Raw genomic sequence first — 7,190 nt, forward strand, 5'->3', positions numbered from 1 at the left:
TATAAAATTATAGATTAAATAAACCAAAGTGATATCCATCCATCCATCTAATTTATATGGCCGCCCATATCATGGATAATAATAATAATAATAATAATAATAATAATAATAATAATAATAATAATAATAATAATAATAAAAATAAAAATAATAATAATAATAATAAAGTTGGAAGGGACGGAGGTCTTCTAGTCCAAAGTGATTCTGAACAATGTACAAAGAGTCCAATAAATCAATAAATATATAAAACAATCATTAAAACTATACTAGTAAAACTAAAGAGAGAGAGAGAGAGAGAGAGAGAGAGAGAGAGAGAGAGAGAGAGAGAGAGAGAGAGAGAGAATAATAGAGGGGTGTTAAAAATAAAGAAGCCATCTCACAAGCTAACCCATTCCCTGGGATTCCCAAGCCTGCTGACATAACCAGGACTTTAGGGACCTTGAAAATTCAAAACTGTTGAGGCAGGTCTCTTCTGCTGTGATGCCTGCATTATGGAAACTTCTATCTCCAGAAAAGAGGTCTGCCTAGGCCCACCAAATGTAGCTTTTTACATGATGGAACCTGTAACATGCCCATTCTGTTAGATTTATTGGGACAGGTAGATAAAATCAGGAAGCTGTCCCTCAAATAACCTTGTCCTATGCCATGCACAGCTTTAAAGCACCTTGAACCAAACCAGAAACAGATTGGTAATTAATGTAATTTGCATAGTAGAGGTATAATATGTTTACTATCAGAAACATACATAACAGCTTGTGCTGCTGCATTTTATATCAGCTGTAATTTCCAGATACTCTTGAAGGTCAGCTCCATGTAGAGCAGGGGTGTCAAACTCAATTTCATTGAGGGCCGCATCAGCATTGCGGTTGCCCTCAGGGGGCCGGGTGGGTATGGCCAGGGTGGGCGTGGCCTACTGGGTGGGCGTGGCTAGAGTGCGTATGGCCTACTGGGTGGGCGTGGCCAGCTCTACATCGTTCGCATCAAGGGTGCCTATGGGGGCCTGGGCAGGAGTGGGACAGATCTGAGGGTCTCTGGCAGAAGGAGGGTCTCTGGGCCAGGGCCAAGGCAGTGGGGGCCGTTCCCTCACTGTTTCCAGGATGGCTTCGCGGGCCACATGAAACCACTTTGTGGGCCGCATCCGGCCCCCGGGCCTTGTGTTTGACATGTCTGATGTAGAGCATATTGCAATAGAAAGTAATTCTGAGTGACTGAGTAGGGCCCTTGATCCTTGAATGGGGGTAACTGGCCAGCAATATGAAGTTGTGCAAAGGCCCTGCTAGACATGGCTGCCATCTGCTCCTTATCATGAGTCCAGGAGCATCTCAGATTGCACACAGGGATTGTTTGGGGGAGCACAACCCCTTCCAGCACCAGAGATTGTATAATCCTGAAACCAGAAAGCTCCAAAACTCAAAGCCACTCAGTTTTGCCAGGATTCTGTCAGATAATAACAATAATAATAATCCTGCAGTGAGGCACTACCTTGATGTGGTTGTGGGGCTTGTGTACTCTGAGGAAGATGAGAGCTATGCCAGAGGTTCAACCATACTGGACAGGTCTCATCAGAGGAGTCAGACAAAGAGTGTCTCTCCCTTAAAAAATATGGTGAGACGTAAATTTCAGAATGCCATACCGGATCAAATGTCACCCAGGTTAACAAGGTCCATACTAGATGTTGGGATCCTGGGTATCTGGTGAAAAATGGACTGTTGGCTGGGCAACCAGGGCCAGCAGCTGCAGAACTACTGAAAGAAAAGGTATTTGCTCGTCGCAAATACACAGTGATTGAAAACAAGAAATAATGATCTATTATTACAGATCAAGTCCAACAAGAAGCGGATATCTAAAACAAATGCACCAGTTATGGAAAGAATAAAATCCATAATCAGAAATAACAGAACAGAGACTAGCAGATCAACGCCGATTTATAATGTGAAATAAAGTATTCACAGAAACAGAACTGGATGAACTGCAAAGGTTTACCCAGGACAAAGAAATCAAAGCCTTGCCAGAAGTAATTCAGAATGTAGAGGCAAGCCAGGGGGAGTTGGGAGTGAAGGAATCCAGCAGAGATATACAACTGTTCTCATTTGAAAACTGGGCACCTCTTCCTCAGGAAGAACAAAGCCCTCTAACTAAAGAAATAAAATAATTGAAACAAAGAATAACTGAGCATCTAGAACAGTGCAAAATCAACACAATAAGGCTGCCTGAATTGCAGCTTGTTCCAAAGAAACAGCTAGCACAAGCATTAAAAGATGCAAATACTGCAATATCAAGTATAAGTACCACTTCACTGCAAGAAACAAGCCAACTAATGTACAGCACAGCTGCAGTTATAACTGAATACCTGGGTTGCAAAATCAACAAAGAAGAAAAACAAACAGTGCACCACAAAAATGGAAGGTTAGACTAGAAAATAAGATCAGCAAGTTAAGATCACATGCAAGCAAGCTAGAACATATGAAAGAAAAGAAGCTGAAGAACAAGAAGACCAAAGAATACCTAATCAAGAAATACCACTTAGAAACAAGGAAGATCAAGGAAGCACTGGAAATAATAAAGCAAATAACAGCTATAGTTAGGAAAATCAGTAGATACTAAGCTCGAATTGCAAATTATAGGCAGAACCTCCCATTTCAATCCAAACAGAAACATTTCTACCAATCCATCAATGGAGAAATGAATGAATCAGTCAGTACCTGACAAGGAAGAAACAGTGCAGTTCTGGAAGCAGATATGGGATAACCCAAAGAAACACAACAAGGATGTGGCTTGGTTAAAAGAGGTGGATGCAACTAAAACAGAAGTTGAAATGAAAGAACTAGTAATAACAACAAAAATGGTAGAAAAAAACCCAAGGAAGATCAAAAATTGGTCAGCACCAGGTGAAAATGAACTGCATGGGTTTTGGTTGAAAAATATCAGTAGTATCAATGTTGTTTGACCATAAAATGTGTTGTTCTACATATGTCTGGCTGAACAATGTGTTTGGAGTTGCCTCTAAACGGGTGAGGGATGCACTGTTCATATTTTCCTAGGGAGAAAGTTCCATAATTGGGGTGCTGTCTCTAAGAAGACTGGCCATTGTTCTATAAACCAAACCAGAGGTACCATCTGGTCTAGATGGATAGTAAACAAAGATGATTAGGGGGTTGGAGGCTAAAACATATGACAAATGTGTATGGGAATTGGATATGTCTATCTTAGTGAAAAGGACTAGGGGTGGTGACATGATAGGAATGTCCCAATATTTGACAGGCTGCCACAGAGAAGAAGGGGTCAACCTATTTTCCAAAGCATCAGAAGGCAATAATAGATGGAAACTAATCAAGAAGAAAACCAGCCTAGAACTAAGGACTGGTGAAAACAACTAACCAGTGAAAAGGCTTGCTTTCAGAAGTTCAGGATGCTCCATCACTGGAGGCTTTTAAGAAAACATTGGATATTCCATTGTCTGTAATGCTATAGATCCCCTCCCCTCAAAGGTCTCTTCCAACTCTGTTATTGTTTGAAGGAAGCGCTGCCAACATCTCCCCTTCCCTTTGTCCCTTCCTGGGCACAGAGAGAGGGAGGGAGGGAAAGAAGGAAGAAGGGGAGGGAAACAGGAAGAAAGGGAAGGAAGGAGATGGGAATGAAAAGGAGGGGAGGGAGGGAGAGAGGAAGGAAGGAAGAAGATTCGAATGAGAGGGAGGGAGGGTCTGAGTGAAGTCCTGCCTTAGCACTTGGCCACCAGCAGCCCTGTTGCCTTTTCACCTGGTGGTCTCCCATCCTATTGCTGAGGATGCTTTGGTTACAAAGCCAGGTCTCCTCACATGGAGAGGAAGTGTACCTCCCTCTGACCCACACACTTTGCCCTCCTGCACCCACCATGAGCAACCTGGCCAAGGAGACCCAGCACAACAGCAGCAGCCTCGAAGAGGTAAGCGCAGCTAGGCGCCTCCTCGGGGAAGTGTGGCTGGGCTAGGCAGGGCTGTGGGGTCCCGGTGATGTGGGAGCACAAGGGCCAGGCTGGGCGCTTCACCTCTGCTGCCCAGGGCTCTGGGCAGTCCGTGCCACTGTCCGGAGCCCCTGAATGGCCTGAGAGGGACGGTGAGGCTCCTCCCGTAGACCATGCTCCAGCACCCACCCCTCTGCTGGAGACCCTTGGATCTGCCCCAGTCCTGCCGAGGCGCCCCTAACGCAAGTGACGTTGAGCTAGCCATGCTCACCTAGTAGGCCAGTGATGGTGAACCTTTTAGAGATCGAGTGCCCAAACTGCAACACAAAACCCACTTATGTATCATTGGGTGCTGGATGGGCGTGGCCCATTAGGTGGGTGTAGCCAATTGGGTGGGTGTGGCCCACTGGGTGGGCATGGCTGCAGTGGTAACGGCAGATTAGGAGGGACTAAAAAGTTCAATCCATCAATTCCAATTTTGCGAGATCTTTTTTCCCCGCAAGAAGTTGAAATTGATTGATTGAACCTTTTTTTTTGTACATGGTGGTGGAGGCCTAAAGCGAAAAGGTTTTACAAAACCCAGCTGAAGGCCTTGGACTGGGGTGATGGCGGGCGTGCCCACAGAGGCGGCTCTGCATGCCACCGGTGGCACGCGTGCCATAGGTTCGCCATCACAGTAGGTGTTGTGATTCAGGGTCAGCCTGTGGGTTCGGCAGTTGGGTCGGACAACTCAGAGGAGGAGGAGGGGGGGTGTTGAAGAGCTTGCTGAGGGGATTGGACAGCTTGATGAGAGCCCCCAGCAAGGCCCCTCTCATCTGGTCACGATGCAGACCCAGCTGTGTGAGCCTGACAGCGTGGATGAAGATGACCCACAGCTGGCCCTGTTCAAGGACGCCCGACGCAGGAGGCAGTCAGTCAGGAGTAAACAGAGGAAGGCAATGGGGCACCTCGGAAGGAGGCACAGAGAGGCCACGCCCTGAACTGTATTTAAGGGGAATGTGTGGGAGGGCTGGTTTGCTGAAGGCAACCACTTGGATTGTTCCTTCTTCTTAGCTCGTGTTTTATGGTTGGTGTCTTGTCTTACTCTGTTTTATGTGAATAAATTTGGCAGGCGTAATTCCAGCCTCTTGCCGTTTGTAAAGGGGTTGTCCCTGCCTTTTCTGCAGGGCCGGTAGCAGGCTGGTACAGAACAGTAGTAGACTGTACCCACCCCAACCACACGCAACCACCCCCCTGAGGGCAACCACAATGCTGATGCGGCCCTCAATGAAATTGAATTTGATACCCATGTGCTAAAGCCTCAAGCTCATTTAATTTCCTCATCAAATATATTATTTTTTTGGTCTTGCAGGAATATAATCAGATCATCAGCAAATGCTTCTTTTTTTATGCTTATAAAAATCTTACCTAACATCTCTATTCAAAATTTTGAACACCAAGAGAAACAGTAGAGGAGACAAGGGGCATCCTTGTCTCTTGCCTTTTGAATTTCACAAGATTTAGTCAAGTTGCCATTAATAACAATATTTGTTTGCTGTGACGTGCAAACACAGCTTTAACTCCTTGAATAAAGTTCTTTCCAATGTCTACTTCTTCCAACACTTTAAACATAAAAATCCAATTTAAATTGTTAAAGGCCTTCTCTGCATATAAGAATATTAAAGCTCCCTATTTCTCATTGTGGTATTGTAAATATTCAATAATGTTCAAAACAGTCCTCATATTATCTGTTAGCTGTCTTTTTGGCACAAGGCCAGACTGCACTTCATGTATATCCTAGAAAAGATAATAAAAAAAACAGAAATGCGAACAACTAGAAGCAAAAAAAAATTATAACTAGTAGCCAGCATGGGTTTGTTAAAAACAGATCATGCCAAACCAATCTTATTTCATATTTTGATAAAGTGACTAAACTAGTAGACCAGCAAAATGCTGTGGACATAGTATACTTAGATTTCAGTAAGGCATTTGACAAAGTAGACCACAGCCTACTCCTTGATAAGCTAGAAAAAGGTGCAATAGATAACAGCACCACTAGATGTAGCTTGCTGGCAAACTGTACTCAACGAGTAGTCCTCAATGGCACTACATCCACATGGAGAGAAGTAATCAGGTTCCGTCTTAGGCCCAGTACTCTTCAATGTCTTCATAAATGACTTAGATGAGGGAATTGAAGGGGAACTCATCAAATTTGCAGATGACACCAAACTGGCAGGAGCAGTCAACACCCCAGAAGACAAACTCAAGATCCAGAAAGATCTTGACAAACTTGAACAATGGGCCCTATCCAACAAAATGAACTTCAATGTGGAGAAAAGCAAAGTTTTATATTTAGGCAGGAAAAAATAAAAGATTAGGCTAGATCTGACTCAAGAACAGTAACTGTGAGAGGGACCTTGGAGTCCTAGTGGATGATCACTTGACTATGAACCAGCAGTGTGCAGCAGCAGCCAAAAAGGCTAATACAATCCAGGGTTGTATAATACAGAAGCATACAATCGAGATCACGTGAAATATTAGTACCGCTTTATAAAATCCTATCAAGTCCTATCAAGCCAATTCTGGTCACCATCTCACAAAAAAGAGAAGAGCAACTAAGATGATTAAAGACCTGGAGACTAAAACATACAAAGAACTGCTGCAGGGTTTGCCTAGTCTAAAGAAAAGAAGAAATAGGGGAGACGTGATAGTAGTATTCCAGTATTTGAGAGGCTGTCACCAAGAAGATGGGGTCACGTTATTCACCAAAGCACCAGAGGGCAGGACAAGGAAAAATGGTTGGAAACTGATCAAAGAGAGAAGCAACCTGGAATTAAGGAGAAACTTCCTAACAGTCAGGACAATTAACCAGTGGAACAGCTTGCCCCCAGAAATCATGGGTGCTCCATCACTGGAGGTTTTTAAGAAGTTCTTCCTTATTAATTAACTCAGCTAAAGCCTTAATCATCTTTAGTCTGATGTCTTCTCCTTATTGTTCAGGAATTGCTTGAGATCTTAATTGAAATTCCTTAAACTGAGATTCCAAAATTAATCTTTTGTCCAGGTCAGCTTCATACAAAGTGTTTGTCTTCTTCCAATTTGTGCTTTTTGTCTTCTCCAATTTGTGCTCCATGAAATACACTCTATCCTGGCTTCCGGTTCTGTGCAGCTAGTGCACCAGCCGAGGGATCAAGAGGATCTGATTCCCTACAGCTGATTTCTCTGTTTGGGGACCCTAATGGCCCCAAAGTCACCCCAGAGAGGTGGCAAG

At 44.0% G+C, this 7,190-nt stretch overlaps 1 protein-coding gene across 1 annotated transcript in view; it reads right to left on the reverse strand.

Moving 5' to 3' along the window:
- The window catches only part of TANC2 (tetratricopeptide repeat, ankyrin repeat and coiled-coil containing 2), a 370,144-nt gene that overhangs the window by 97,339 nt on the left and 265,615 nt on the right, over window positions 1–7,190 (reverse strand). The gene's annotated exons all lie outside the window — the stretch shown is intronic.

This window comes from Vipera ursinii, assembly GCF_947247035.1.
Source record: "Vipera ursinii genome assembly, chromosome: Z".
In the NCBI taxonomy this organism is placed as follows: domain Eukaryota; kingdom Metazoa; phylum Chordata; class Lepidosauria; order Squamata; family Viperidae; genus Vipera; species Vipera ursinii.